This window comes from Chrysoperla carnea, chromosome 5 (assembly GCF_905475395.1).
Source record: "Chrysoperla carnea chromosome 5, inChrCarn1.1, whole genome shotgun sequence".
NCBI lineage: Eukaryota > Metazoa > Arthropoda > Insecta > Neuroptera > Chrysopidae > Chrysoperla > Chrysoperla carnea.
Genome location: NC_058341.1, coordinates 2882239 through 2897629, shown reverse-complemented (window position 1 = coordinate 2897629; position 15391 = coordinate 2882239). Strand labels below are relative to the sequence as shown.

The following is a 15391-nucleotide window of genomic DNA, read 5'->3' as shown; positions in this document are numbered from 1 at the left end:
GCGCATTGAAGATATTATGAAATTTTTTTTTAATTCACAGCCGATCCGGACAAATTTTGAGGTTTTTTATATTTAAAGGCTTTAACAAATTCAAATTTTTAGCTCCAATTTTGACAGTAACATTTGATCTGAGAAAAAGCAATAACACAGAAAAAAATCGATCCAACGCATGGGTCTTAGAATATCAGCTTGTTTGAAATATGTAAGTAATACGTCCAAATGGCTGTGATTGTCGTAATTTTTGGGTAAAATTGTTTTCAAATTTTGCAAAGGTGTACTGTATTGGAAAACATTTGCGAAAAATCTATCCGATGAACTATTCTCGAGAAATCCACTCACCAGAGACCAGAAATTGAAAATCAAGACAGTCAAATTACACCTTACGGCACTAGTTTGTATTTTTGGCGATTTTTTTCGTGCGGTTGTATAATTATGTGGCCAATAGATTCATCAATTATTTTCAAAAAATAATCAATATTTTTTTATCAATTTCGTTTCGCATCACTAATTCATCTAAACAATGATGAATTTTTAAAATTATTATTCATCTTTCTATTTAGATTAAAGAAATTGAGGTTTTTTTCAACTCGAGAGATAATTTTTATTTAAATAATTCATAAAAAAATGACCAAAAATTTCTTCTACTTATCTCTCTAAAATGGTTTAAACACACAAACTATGGAAATTATTCAATTAGAAGTAATCTATTTTAAAAATGAGTTTTAAATAATAAGGAAATAAAATAAATATTATATTTTATTTAAAAAAAAACTTGAGGAAATGGCTGTTAGAAGCTAGACCAAGAACTTCCTGATAATTCTATTTATTGTGTTTATTCCAAGCCAATTGTAAGAACCAAATTATACATTCAAAAAATGCATATCGAAAGCCTATTAAGTAAAATACTCAACAAGAAAAAAGAAAATAAATAATAAAAGATATAGTAAATGAAAATTAGCAAAATAATTAAGTGAAATATAAACATATTCACGATCGCACAGACAAACCTTCTCTTTTCAGGGTGAAAACCTTAACTTTCTCGCAAGATGGTTAAAAATGTTTTTGTTATAATAATTTATAAAGCCAAAATGAATAAACATCATTTATTTTGGTATCCATTGTGGTTTACAACTTTTTTTTTTGTATCTCCAAATATTTAGGTTAATTAAATTCTGTTTATATAAAATAAATAATGTAAGAAAAAAATTAAACATTAAATTTTTCTTATATGTGAAATAATTCAATAATCTTGGCTCACATGAAGAAAGCTTTTAAATCCAGTACCTACGCCTTTGCCTAGAATCAATATTAGTAATTTTCTCTCTTTGAGGAGGCCCGGAAAACGTTTAAAAATGTCGCAAAGTAAACGTTATATGAATACCAGTTAAATTGCACATAAATATTTTTTAATCGGAGATTCATTTCCGTTATTTCAACGAAATTTGTGTGGACATATCTTAAAACATTCTTTTTACCCAACAAATTCGTTTATTTTAATAAATTAATAAAATCTAAACAAGAAAATTATTAAAGTATTAATATTAAAATTCTTTCTTAAAGTAAAACAAAAAACCACATAATATGTGAAACATTCTCTGGGTATAATGAATTCTTTGAGCTTATACTCAAACATAAATTTAATTAATTTTGTTGTTATATTATTCTTAAAACAGTTAATTTGTCTTAGGGTCTCTTTAAGCATGCAACCAAATAATTATCAAGTAATTAGCAGATAATTATTTTTACCATAGTGGAAAAAAAAATCTAAAAAAACATAACTGTTTTAATATATTTAACATTTTTTAAATTTTTAAAATGCTTAATCATTTCGAGTATATTGTAACTTCAAAACAAAAATAATAACCCGAATAGCATGATCTTAAAACCGAAAAACACCTAGAGATGCTGATATTAATTTTCCTACCGACTGCGCCAATTCAACTCTCGAACACTGTATTCAATTTCCGTGAATCTTACGTTTATTAGTTTCTAAAATGAACAGAAAATCTTTATATGAGTTTCTATAAAATGATATTTTATAATAAATAATTTCTGTTATATTAAATAAAATTTTAATTGATAATTATTAAATTAATTGAACAAGAATTTAATATAAATATTATGTGTTATAATTAATAAATTGTTTTATTAATAATTTTATGAGCATGTATTTATTAATTTAATGAGACTTTTTGAAAGAAATTGATGAAAGGTTAACTCAATAATAAATCTTTTAATTTTATATTTTATAATTATGGTATATTTAATAAGAAATATTATATTATATTGTATTTCAGTGAAAATTATTAATTTAGTAATTAATATTTTAATATCGTTTGTTTTGAAAATAAATGCGCAATTAATTAACATCCGGCAAGTTTTTGATGAACTGGACTTTTTTAGTCTTTGCTTAGATCTTTTCGATTTCAGCCATTGAAGAACTTCTTTCTCGAAAAACAAACAATTTTCAATATATTTCAGATTCACAGATCGTTATAAGACTTTTCGAAAAGAATATTTCCCATAGTAATTTTGATACACCGGACTATGATGGACATAAATTATATAAATTAATTACCAAGTGTAAATTTTATGAATTTTATTACATTTTTCAATTATTTTAATGGCCATAAAAATATATAAAGAATTTTTAATATAGATTTATCAGAACTAATTAAATTTCTTCGTGTATATATATTGATAAAAAAATGTCCACAAAGCAATAAAAATCGTCTCATTAGAATCTATATTAGAAAATATTCGATGATGCGGAAATTATTTAGTAAGGAAAAAAAATCGTTGTACTTAATTATTGATAATTAAAAATAAGTTTTTATGAGTAATTAAATGTTTATATATATATATATATATATATATATATATATATATATATATATATATATATATATATATATATATATATATATATATGATCGTAATTTACGCTTTTAAATTTTATTTTATATGTTGAAAAATCCATGCAATTCATGGTTTTTTATCAATGGTTTTACCATTATTTTATGAAAAAAGCATCTATCAAAAGATACCTTCTAAAAAGACTTAATTTTTTTCTTTCACTTGTCTAATCTTTCAAGTTTGTTTACGGCAGGATTCCTTACCAAGTTATTGTATCGCTGTATCATTTTCTATATCGACATAGTCATTTTAGTTGTCTGAAGGAAGTAACCAGATAATCAAAACTAAAGAATACTCAGCCTTGTAACTTGTTCCACGTCTATTCGACATAAGTTTAACTTCCACGTTCGAACCGAAGAACGTTTTAGATATTAATATGTATCTCAATTTGGCTCTTCAAACTTTTGTCTTATCTTTAAACAAAACAACTTTATCGGCTTTAATTACAGCGCAACTGATATAGAAGTATTTTAACGTACTAAAGCTTAAAACTTTTATATGAAAGTAACAGATCGATAAAAATTATGCTATCAATAAAATTCAAATAAAACCACACAAAAAAAACTACCTATTAACGTTGACAACCATGCAAATGGGATATAAAATCAATAATATTGATTTAAGAATAAATTTTGCATTCACATTTATAGGATCCCTCACAAAACGCCACTTATTAGAGTCAAATTTGTAAAATGATGTTATTCGCATGTCAATGGATGGTTTTGATGTGATCTCTGGTAACGCTTTCAGGGGTTTGTATCGATTGTAACCTCTCGAGTATTAGCGGTAAGCGGCTGCAATGATTGAAACCTGCTGGTATAGACTGGTAGCGAAGCATTATTGATAAAAATCTTGTCGTATATATTTGATCATTTGATATCGCCAAACCACAAAAAATTTGCAAAATATGTGACTTATTGGCCATTTTCTTGAAATAACATATATTTTTCAGCAATAACTTTAACGAATTTTCCAATATAATGGCGTTTGTCACGGAATTGAAAAAAGGCCCTTATTGAAATAGAACTACAAAAATCAATATTTACATTTTGCGCAACTCGTTTCGTAAAAGCAGATTGACCTAAAATCTTAGAGGATCTTCACTAACTGAATCAATTGGCTCATTTATATGACACAATTAAAATCAGGTTTCATTGTTCAATTGGAATTGACTTTCTTGCATCATAAATGGCTTACCTATATTAACGCAGTTCTACTTTGTATATATATATAATACTATCCATGACCGCGTTAAATGAGTTTCGCATGTATCTAACACTAATATAATAGCAAAAATATCACATTTAACATGTAGTGTATATGTACTTTAAATAAATACGGTCCATCGCACTAGTGGAATGTGTTTACATTGTAAGTAAGTACACTCTATGTACACTGAGCTAAGCTAAGCGAAGCTGGCTGAGCGCATTACACTCAATGTCGAGCAAAGCAATATAAGCAATGATGATGATGTTTGAAGTAAGAAGTAAAAATGATTACAATATTTATAGACGAGCGCACAAAATATGCCTCAAGTTAAGTAAAAAAACTTTTATTAGAAAAAGAAAAGTACAAAAACTGTTGGAGAAGATAGATCGTCTGTATATTCATATCAAATACGTCAGAGAGTTATTGAACTAGGGCCGGGTGTAGGGCTAGACTATTATTCCGGAATGGCTAAGAATTCGAGAAGTTATCTTACCTTAATGATGATCGGATATTAAGGCGACGTTTCCAAAAAAATGCGTGTATGAAAATATTTGAGACTTACGTTTTGGATGAGTGAATAAAAATCTATTTTTATTTGGCTACTTAAACGTACAAAATAATTTTTTGGAGAAAACCCAACGAAAGTTTTTCATGTAATTAATCATTTTAAATTGGATTTACAACATGTTGTGAGTAGCAAATGTTGAATCAGGCCATACATTTTTGATATAGTGTTACTCTAACTTTCTCTGTTACTGCCCGGCGCTCACACAGCAACGAAGGAAATGGTTTGGTGCGGCCATCGTCGAACCAGAAGAAATTAGGAAACTCAGCGCTAGGCAAATCCTGGGTTTCAGTACATTAGTTGGTTATAATAGCCACTAAAAGCGTAGCGAGGATAGAGTACAAGGGTCTACTTGGCTAGGTGCTCTGAACCATTGTTTCGAGGTGCGATCCTCGAGCATGGCCCGCTAACCTCCATACCCATACCCATACTCCACCTTCTATAGATTTAAAAGTATAAAACTTCTACTTTTATAAATCTCATTCATTACGTTAAAAATAGTCTAATCTTTCTGAAATGATTGTCTAAGTATTACACCCGGCTGTTAGCCTATTAGAATACGCTCAGCTCAGTGAATTGTGAGTATGGCTCTTAAGTTGTGGCTAGTTGAGCTCATAAGCGTACCACAGTCATATCATTCATCTTATGTTATTATCATTATTATTGTTTAATAACGGTTAGAAAATGTGCAATAACATTATCTGATGGACGATGCTATAGTACACTAGAATTCAAAATAAATTGAACGTTATTGATTCAAGAGCTTAGAATATCCAATTACTTATTTTCTTAATCGTATTTAATTCATTTCTTAACGTTTTTATGTATAAATCGACCGGTGCTTTGTTTTTAGTGCCAGTTCTAGGGCACCATTTGAAATTTCTTAAAATAGGTTGCTGAAAATGTATCATGAATAATAATAAATTTAAGACAGTTCAGTTTTCTTGATCAAAAGTGTATTTAATAATATGCCATTGTGTTTTTTTCTATAATGTCCGTCATCTCATTACGTTTAGCATTCGACCAATGAATTTTTTTCTGCTTGGTATAAAAATGGATGATCCACTTTTTAACATTTCTTTTATAGATATCACCACCACAGTCCACCATAGGTTTTTATAAAGTCAATTGTAACGTCTTTCAAGCGTAGCGCAATTTAAAATGAATTGTGTTATTTAAGAAGCTTAAGTCATATATCATAAATTTGTTATGCTTATTTAATTCAATATCGCATCGCACTCGATACCTTTTTTTTTTTTTTTGTAAACGAATCGCGCACGAATTGTTATTTAAATTTTTTTTGCTTTAAGATACAGTTATATGATGAAATTTCTCTGCCGGGCTTTTAGAAAATTTTGGTGTTAAATCGTATCATTATCTTGTCCGTCGAATTCGAAAATGAACATACTTAGAGCATACTCAAACAGAATGGAGAATGAAAACATATTTTTCAATTGAAAATAAGCAAAGCTTCAGAAAATAAACCTTGCAACAATTTACCATCTGGCTCTTAAATTTTAAAAAAGTTACATAAATTGTACTATCCTTCTACCGTTTTCCCAATGACACGGATGTTTAATATGCCTTCTTTTGAAGTCATTTAAACCCTTATATTTTCAGAATTGGTATAGACTTAGTCCAAGTTCGTATAAAAAAAATTCAAGCCTTTTATCCACGCATTTATATTGGCAAACCTATTAAATTTTATATATCGTTAGTACTTTTAACTAAGTGATAATTGAATTTTTATTTTTTTATTACCTAAAATTTTGACATTTTTATTACTATCGATACCAAATACAAACTGTTATAGATCGATAAATTATTTAATTCATTTCATTCAATTTTATTAATTACCATCACACGAGCACACAGAAAAGCAAAAAGTAGCTTTGATTACAAGCTAGTCATGCGTTAATTTTATTATTATTCAAAACTGTTTTTTGAGAAGATAATTTTATTTTGAATGTAGATCAATATTAAAAACTGTAACGATGCAGAAACAAAAATATTTTCAATATATTTTTATTATTTGATCAGCATTGAAATCAAAAATATAAAGTCAGTGGAGTTTGCGATTTTTTTCTGAAAACAGGTTTATCATTTTTCAAATCATGAAGAAGCGTTAGCTCATATTGGCAAAATTTACAAATGTCTTTTTTATTCCGAAATTTTAACCCCAAGTATCGAGAAAAGAAAGTTTTCCTGGCTATAAATTTATTAAGAAATTTATTTCAACGTTATCTATCATTTGATAAAGTCCGGTTCATCGCTTGATCGATCAATATTTATTATTCACGATTTCAATTTAGGAGATACTTAAATTAAATTCGAAATATTTCAAAAAACATTTCTAATTCATACAGTTACGTTTAACTTCCTATTTTCAAGATATAGTAAGTTTGCATTTTGTTTGCGATTTTGATGAACACAAATCGATGGGGCTTCCATTACACCAGCTTTCGTATAAGAAAATTCATATTGGAAATATTTTTTTGTCTTGTTCAAATAAAAATTACCTATAAAAAAAGTATTTAAAACCTATAACATCTAAATTTGTTATTTCAATTTAGAAATAAAATAACCACCTATTAAATACCTGATTTCATTTATTACATATATTTTATTGATTTTTATTTTTTAATAATTAAAACTAACATAAATAGATAAAAATCGATAAAAAAAATCAATAATCATAATATTTTTATTAATTATAATTATTTATTAATTTAAATTTTATAATAAAATATTATAATTTAATATCGATCACATTACGATACCGTTATGTAAATGATAAAAAAAATATTAAAATTTATCTGGGAATTAGGTAAAATTAAATGTCTCATATATGCTGTCGAAAATAAAAATTATTACATAGTAAAAAAAATTCTTGGGTTAACGCGTAAAGAAGGTTTGCTTTATTATGTAACAAGGCTGATTTTCTTAAAATTAATCTGGAAAACTGGTATTCATGAGTTAAAAGCATGACAAATATTTTCCTATAAAGAAAATTATAGTAAGCGTCACTCGTTTTTCCAAAAAATATATTTAAAGTGATGAAATGAATGGCATTTGTGTGTAATTTCTTCTATAAAATGATTTTCTCTGAATCTTTAGGCATCAATATCGAAATTTTACTCTCAATTTTCGTATAATTTTCCCAAGTTCTAACAGAACTTACCTTGAAAATTTGAAATGGAAGTATAATTTCATACTTCACTTAGTGAGGAACGTCCTTAGTTCAAGAGAGTAAGTGTTTGACTGCATAACAATTTTTCAAGGAAATATGTTTTCTTGCAACAGTTACTATTTTTTACAGTGCAGATTCCGAAAGTGTTATGGTTATCCCAGTAGCAATGAAAACATGTAATTACCGTGTAGGCAGAAACTTTTTTCCATAATTTTTTCTGCATTATTTCACTAACATAGGCTCGGCCAGATAATTAATTACAAAAATTTCACACTATAAACATACCTACAAAAAAAAATTCATTTTATGTAATCTAATAAAACTTATAATTAATTTTTCCACCGTTTTTTATTCACTTTGTAATTTTTTTTTTTTATGAGTAGAAAGTTTAAAAAGTAAAATATATACTCATTGGGTGATACACTTTGAAATGGATATAGCGGACCTTCCCTTCCTAATAGTTAAATATATTGATCTTATTATTAAAAAGTCCCGAAACCCATCATTAAATTCAGATTAAATGTTATAATAAAAAAAAAAACAAGATTATTTTGCTTAAGGTTAGAAAAATTATCATTTATTAACATAAGTATCACATTTAAACACATAATTCAATGAGTTTGTAATAATTTTATTATTGACATGTAAGTTTTATTAGCGATTTGCCAAAGGGAATGGGTAGCTATTGATTTTGTACTGAAGAATTTTGAAAAAAATATCTTTAAATGTTTATCAATCCTATCTAATAGATGTCAAAAATGATCATCATAAACTCTCAATCGGTCGCAATTTAAGTCCGATTTGAATAAAATTTGGTATCAAGAAGGGTTTTGGTATTTGAAAGGTAAAGTTCATTAATGAGAAAAATCGAGATGGGTAGATGACCAAAAATTTGAATTTTTTCTAAATAAAAAATATTTTTGTATTTTTTGATCAGTTTTAAGCAAAAAGAATTCTTGTGATTTTTTCTCTAAGCCCTTAGCTTTCGAATTAAAAATTCTTGAAAAATTAAATATGCAATATTCTGTTTTATTTTTTTTCTAACTCTGAGGGAATTCACTTAGCTAACGCAGATCCTGCGTTACGAGTTTGTTGAATATTGAATATCTTTGATACGTAAAATCATGTTTAATAAAATCATATTTTAAAAAGTATAACATATTGACGGACGGTTTATTGAAATCCTACGTCTACAGGACCCACAATAAAGGTCCATACGATTACATTAGGTTTATAAATTTTTAATTAGTAATAAAAACAAAACGGTATGAGATATCGTAATGATTTTTAAGGTTATTTCCAATAATACTTCTTAACCAGGACATTCATGGTTGGAAAAAGAACAAAGCTCGAGAAATTGGTTTAAATACCAGCCATTTATTATCCGATATATATTTCTTAAGTTAAGTTAAGTTTAAGAGATTCCGCAGCAATTTTGTCTTCTACTTTGTATAACTTTATCTCTTTGCTATTCTGTCCCTCCCTTTGACACAGTTCGTACAATCGTCGGAAACAAAAGCCTCTCCAATTCTTGGTGCCTAAGACTATTACTCAAGAAACAAACCTACCACAATAAAAAAAAAAGTTGTCGGTAAAATAGTGATTTAAAATATAGTAATTTAACAAATAATTAAATTAACTTTGTATGTTGTTAAATGAATAAAAACTATAATTATTATTGAATATTTGATTTTTTTTTTTGGGTTTATATAAACTACAGGTCTATGATTATAAAATTATTGAGAATCAATCAATGAGTTATATCGATTTCATTCAATGAAATAAAAAAATGTCTCGTAAAGAAAGTTTTTATTTTTATTTTAAAATACGTCATTCAAATAGTATCTAATTGATTTATTGAGGTAGTTTAGAAGTCCAAAATACGATCAGTATAGCTCCTCTTGGAAAAATTTAGGCGCTTACTTTTCATCCTTGTACAAAATAAAGAAAGTATCCCCGAAAAATACCCGGAAATATTCATTTTGAGTCATTTTGAATTCATTTTTATGAGTTTATCAATTTTTTTTTTCGAATGTTAACCACTTGCCCCTCAGGAACTTTCGATGTTTCTCTTGTCTGTCATAGCACCACTATTTTTTTGTATAACAAATTGATTTTACGCTTTATGTGGCCCAAATTTTTGTGAATCAAATTCTTTTCAACTAACAACAGTGACTTATATATTTCTTTTATGTATTTCCAAAAAGTTATTACATCATAATTATATAATTTTAATGTCCCAATACATTAAATAAATAACATAAAAATACAATATCTTTTCATATCAATAAATATCTTTTATTGTACGATTTTATTATTATTTTTTTGGTAAATTGAATACGATTTATTCGCTACGCACCCATCTATGGTCTACCGCAGCAACAAAGTTTAACTCATATCAATTAACATATTAAAATAATATAATAGCGAAGACAAAAAACGAGAAGAATCAAAATTTATAAACACCGTGGTCCCTGTATTTTAAAATTTTTTTTGTGGTACTCGAACAAAATTATAAAATTACAAAATACATAATATTTTTTATTGTATATATATAAATATAAATAAATGTCGGATTTAAATTGATTTTATTTGGTCAATTTGTCATGATTTTGTGTTTCTTTAGCGCGGTCGGTTTATATATTGTGTGTGTCGATTTACAATATAATGGCGATTATGATGTTATAATGTTGTAATAAATCATAAAAATTATTTTATTTTTGAAGAAATTATTTAATATTTTCTGTTCAATCATGACTTAATATTTTTAGTTGGTTGAATGGAATGAATTTATTTAGCCCAAAAAGCCTTCCAAAAAAATAACTACGTTCTTCATATTCAGAATAAAATTTCTAGGCATTCTAGGTTTAGGAGTCATCATCATTCTCTATATTTGTCTATGTTCAAAGGAAGCAAAGGAACATAGTTCCCACCGAGTATCCCTCGCTATATCACGTTCTTTTTTCAATGAAGAAATGTTTTTCAGCGAAACAGATAAATTTCAAAAAACAGTTTTAGAAAATATGATATTTTTATAATATTTAAAACAAAATTTTAATAATAAATCTTCTCAAAATTAATATTTAATAAACTTAAAAAAACACTAATTATCAGATGATTATCTTAATCGTTAACAATTTCATTAATTAAATACGTTTTTAAAGAAACAAGATGAGAACATACGGATATTAAATTAAAAATCGATTTATTAAAACTTATATACTAAAATATACAGAATAAATTCTTCATCAAATTGGTTTCTTGAAAAACTTGGTTTTTTGAGATGTTAATCAACATTTTCACACTTAAAAAAATATACATAAATATAACATAACTTACCTAACTATACAGAACCCTACATTATCAAACCGTTTTTTAACTAATATATAATATGTAATTTTTAATAATATGTTTGGTATTAAAATTAAATTTAACAAAATAAAAAAAGGGCTTCTCATTTTGTGATTTAATTTTAATTTTTTATTTTTTTTATTTAATAACTTTCTAATTATATACCTTTAATAAATAATGCCTGGCATTTATCTGTGAGTGTAAATCTGTTTAATTATTTTTTTTGTTGTTAATTTACAATTAAGTTGTATATTAATCTGTTTTTATTTATACAAGTGATTATAAAGTTCATACACACTTTAAAGAAAATACTTTAGCAGGTTTACTGTTGAATTTGTATTGCTTTTTATTTAAAGCACAAAAAATTTTAAATTACGGATCACATTTATGCATTATGAGTTTTAATTACTCTAAGCAGTCGAGATTATTACTCCTCGTATATGATTTTAGGTAATATCTCAGACATCGTTCATCAGATCGTTGTTGTAACCCAATTTTTGTAATTTTTGAGTCAAAATTACACTAGAGTAATATTTATCCAAATTGGATTTCGAATTTTTATCCAAAAATGTTTCACGATTCTTGCAATTTTAAAAAATTGATAAAATCACGCCAAAAATTTAACCATTGAGTGAATAATTTCTGAGATATCGTCCAAAATATTGAACAAATGGGTGAGCCATCAAAACGACTCTATTATGATTTTTTTGCCAAAATAACTAAATAGAAAATAAACACAATTTTTCAAATATTTTCAAAATCTCCAGAATTTGAGATATTTCATTGTTTAATAAAGTTATTTACTTAAAATAGTAAATATCCTTCAATTATCACCTTCAAAAGTTATCCTCCATTTCAAGCGAGTCATCCTATATCAGGTAATTAATGAGTATATCTTTATTATAAATATTTGTCAATAGAAATCGATAAAAGACATCTTACAAATAGTTTGATCAAAAGCCCGACTATATAGATAGATATTCTTTTTTTAATTCAAATAAAAAATTTACTGCTCTAATTTAGTTGAATTTAATAAAAATAAATTAAAAAAAGAATTAAAATTAAAATTGATATATAAAAGAAAATAAAAGAACATAATCAAAAAAACACACGAACGTGTATCAATGATTTATTGATTGACAGTTTTACTAATATACCGTACAATTAAAACGTCACCATTAAATAACAACACTTGGCGCTGAATTAGCTTAGCTTGGAAATAGTTGTATAGTTGCAATCAAATGGCCACAGAGCAACAAGCAAAATGCTTATATACACCAAGAGCCAAGCTAATGAATTTTTTATCGTGAGCAGGATCAAAAGTTACAGTGTCCACTCAGATACATAGTATGGCAACAAAATTTCAGAAGTTCCAATTTCTTCAAGACAGGCTTTTGTAAGTCAATCAATTGATGGCCGAGATTCAAAAAATGTAATAAGCCTTCCGTGAATCAGTGAGCCTGGTGTTATCAGTGCTAAGTGCTTCGCCTCAGAATAACCATTTCAATCAAACCGAAGAAATTCTGGCTTTGTGAGAACCATGCAAGCACAAAACTAGAAGATCCATCTCTTCCCAGTTTTTACTGTCAAGATACTAAAATAAGGCACAAACAACAGTCAAGATTTCGATCGATTTAATAGAACGTTTTTCGTAGACCCCAAATCTTCAGCATTCAATATTTTGTCTATAGTTGGTATACATCGTCTATTTTGCCAGACACCCAACGGACAATCAAAATTTGGGCAGCCTAGCTCCTGGTGTAATTTATAAAACAAAAAAAAAAGACTTTGGTATTTATTGGAAGAGAAATTTTTGTATAGATAAAAACAAAAAATTAAGTATAACATTTTTTTAAGTGTGTTTATTACGTGCCAACATCGAAATCTTTTTTCTACTTTTTTTTTATGAAATCATTAAATCAAAAATCAGTTTGGCGTATTGTTTTTCAAATAGTAAAAACTATTTTCGTTTTTTATTGCGTTTAGAAATTTTTGCATTATATAATTCGTTTTTATTTAAATGAAAAATTTCTTTAATTAATGATCAAAAATAATTGCTTTCATTTTATATAAATATCGATTAGTATTGGTTAAATTGAGACAAATCGTAATTTTATTTAAATTATGGAATTAATTATTTAAATAACCTGTATATATCAAATGTCATCGTAACTATTGCACTTCGAATACATACAAAATTGTAGAAAGTAAAATTTTGTGCAATCTTTAATATTTTCGGAGTTATTTTGATATATTAACTTTGGTGGATAAAATTTTTGCTGAAATGACGTGGAAATTCAATTTTCTGTATCCAACACCTGCTAGAAAATAATTTCATGTAAATTAAAAGTGAGGCGTTGACACGAGATTCAATAATTAAAAACCTAGTATGAATACAATTGCTGTTCACAGGTGGAAAAAAATAAAAACAGGTTTTCATTGGACCCTAAAAATTTGTAATAAAAAATAATCTAAATTTTCCAATGATGAGAAAATTTCAAATCAATTTACTTGTTTTTCTGTTCCAAACCATATTTAGATATGAAAATTGAAGGTTTATATCAGAAGAAAAACAAGAATTTAAAGTCCAATTTTAGTATAGAATCATCTACTAATCATCTGGACCGTATAAATACTTTGTCTGTCTTTAAGTATTATAGTCAGTTTAGTGTGACTATCGGATTTTTCCCAATGATTCATCATGTAAATAAATAATGCTATTTGAAACCATAAAGAAAAAATTCTAGTTGTCTAGTTGAACAGACTATAGATTACATAGTGACTATACTGCTTATTTTCTAAATGATATGTTATTCATACTATGACCTTCTGTACTGTATAAATTTTAATTTTAAATTAATTTCCACATTATCATCTCTGAAAACTGACACTTGTCGATCAAGTTTTCTCAATTACATGACATATGCAAGCAAAATTTTTTATTTATGTGTATCAAAGAATAATAAAAAAAATTTTTATTTATTTGTAACACAATAATGCGATCAAAGTGTATTTGAATTTGTACAGAGAGTACAAAAAGAAGTACTTATAACTTCTTTTGAAATATTTGTCATATTTATATGGGGATATAGCTCAGTGGTAGAGCATTCGACTGCAGATCGAGAGGTCCCCGGTTCAAACCCGGGTGTCCCCTAATGTAAATTTTTTATATACTTTTAAAAATTTTTTTTTCATTTAATAGGCTGTGAAATTTTTTTCATTTAATACATCAGCTTCAATAGTTTTTTAAATTCCAAGTCCAAAACATTGACTATGTAATATCTCGATTCAATCATAAGGAATTCATTCACAAGTTCAACTGAGTCAGAAATATAAAGAAATTCCAAAACGTGACGGTGAAAAATCAATTTTGAAGAGGGAGAAGAAGTCCAAGTTTTCTCCCCTACATTCTCCCTTGAAGGTATTGATTGTATATTGATTAACAAGTGAAGTTTTGAATTTTAGTTATACTTATTTACTTTTGGTGAAGTAAAGGACAATTTTTAAAATTTTATATTTTCTAATTAATTTTAATTTTGTAATTAATTGTGTGAAAAAGTTAATTAATTACGGAAGTGTATTTAACATAAAGTTAGTGTTTTGCGAGCTTTTTTTAAAGTTGTTGGAGTTAATTCATAAACGTGTGGGCATTTATTTTGAGATTCATTCAGGCTTTTTAGAATGGGCACTTCAGAAGATTGATTTAAGATTCATTTCTTGATTTATGTGAAGGTAAATTTAAGATTCATTTCTTGATTTTTTCGATTATTGAATAAGTTTCTAAGTGATTCGCCTGTTCATGAATTGAGTTCTAATAGATAGTATTTTGTAAAAATTCCTCGAAGAATGTGGCTTACAAAATTACAAAAATAAGATCATTTTTTCTTCAATGTTTGTAAATGAATGCATTTTTTCCAGATGTACTTAAGGTATTTTGACACCAAATTCTTGATGTACCACCATATATAAAAAGGGATGTTTTTAATAATTAATTTCTCTCAAACCGTACAGAGAATCGACTTGAAATTTAAACAGAAGGCATATTAAATACTCATTAATTGAATCATTTTTGGTAAAACTTTCGTTTTATATTTTACTGATATTTTTCTGCCACCCTGTAATTCTATATTGAGTTAAATCTTATTTGTTAATAACATTTC

The 15391-nt window shown here is 26.6% G+C and overlaps 1 protein-coding gene and 1 non-coding gene across 2 annotated transcripts in view; both read left to right on the top strand.

The window, feature by feature from the left end:
• LOC123300245 (early growth response protein 1-B-like) overlaps positions 1 to 15391 on the top strand; it is a gene marked incomplete at its 3' end in the record, with an annotated part of 165648 nt that overhangs the window by 89681 nt on the left and 60576 nt on the right. The gene's annotated exons all lie outside the window — the stretch shown is intronic.
• Trnac-gca lies at positions 14314 to 14385 on the top strand. Its single transcript has one exon. It is a non-coding gene; the product is annotated as a tRNA-Cys (tRNA).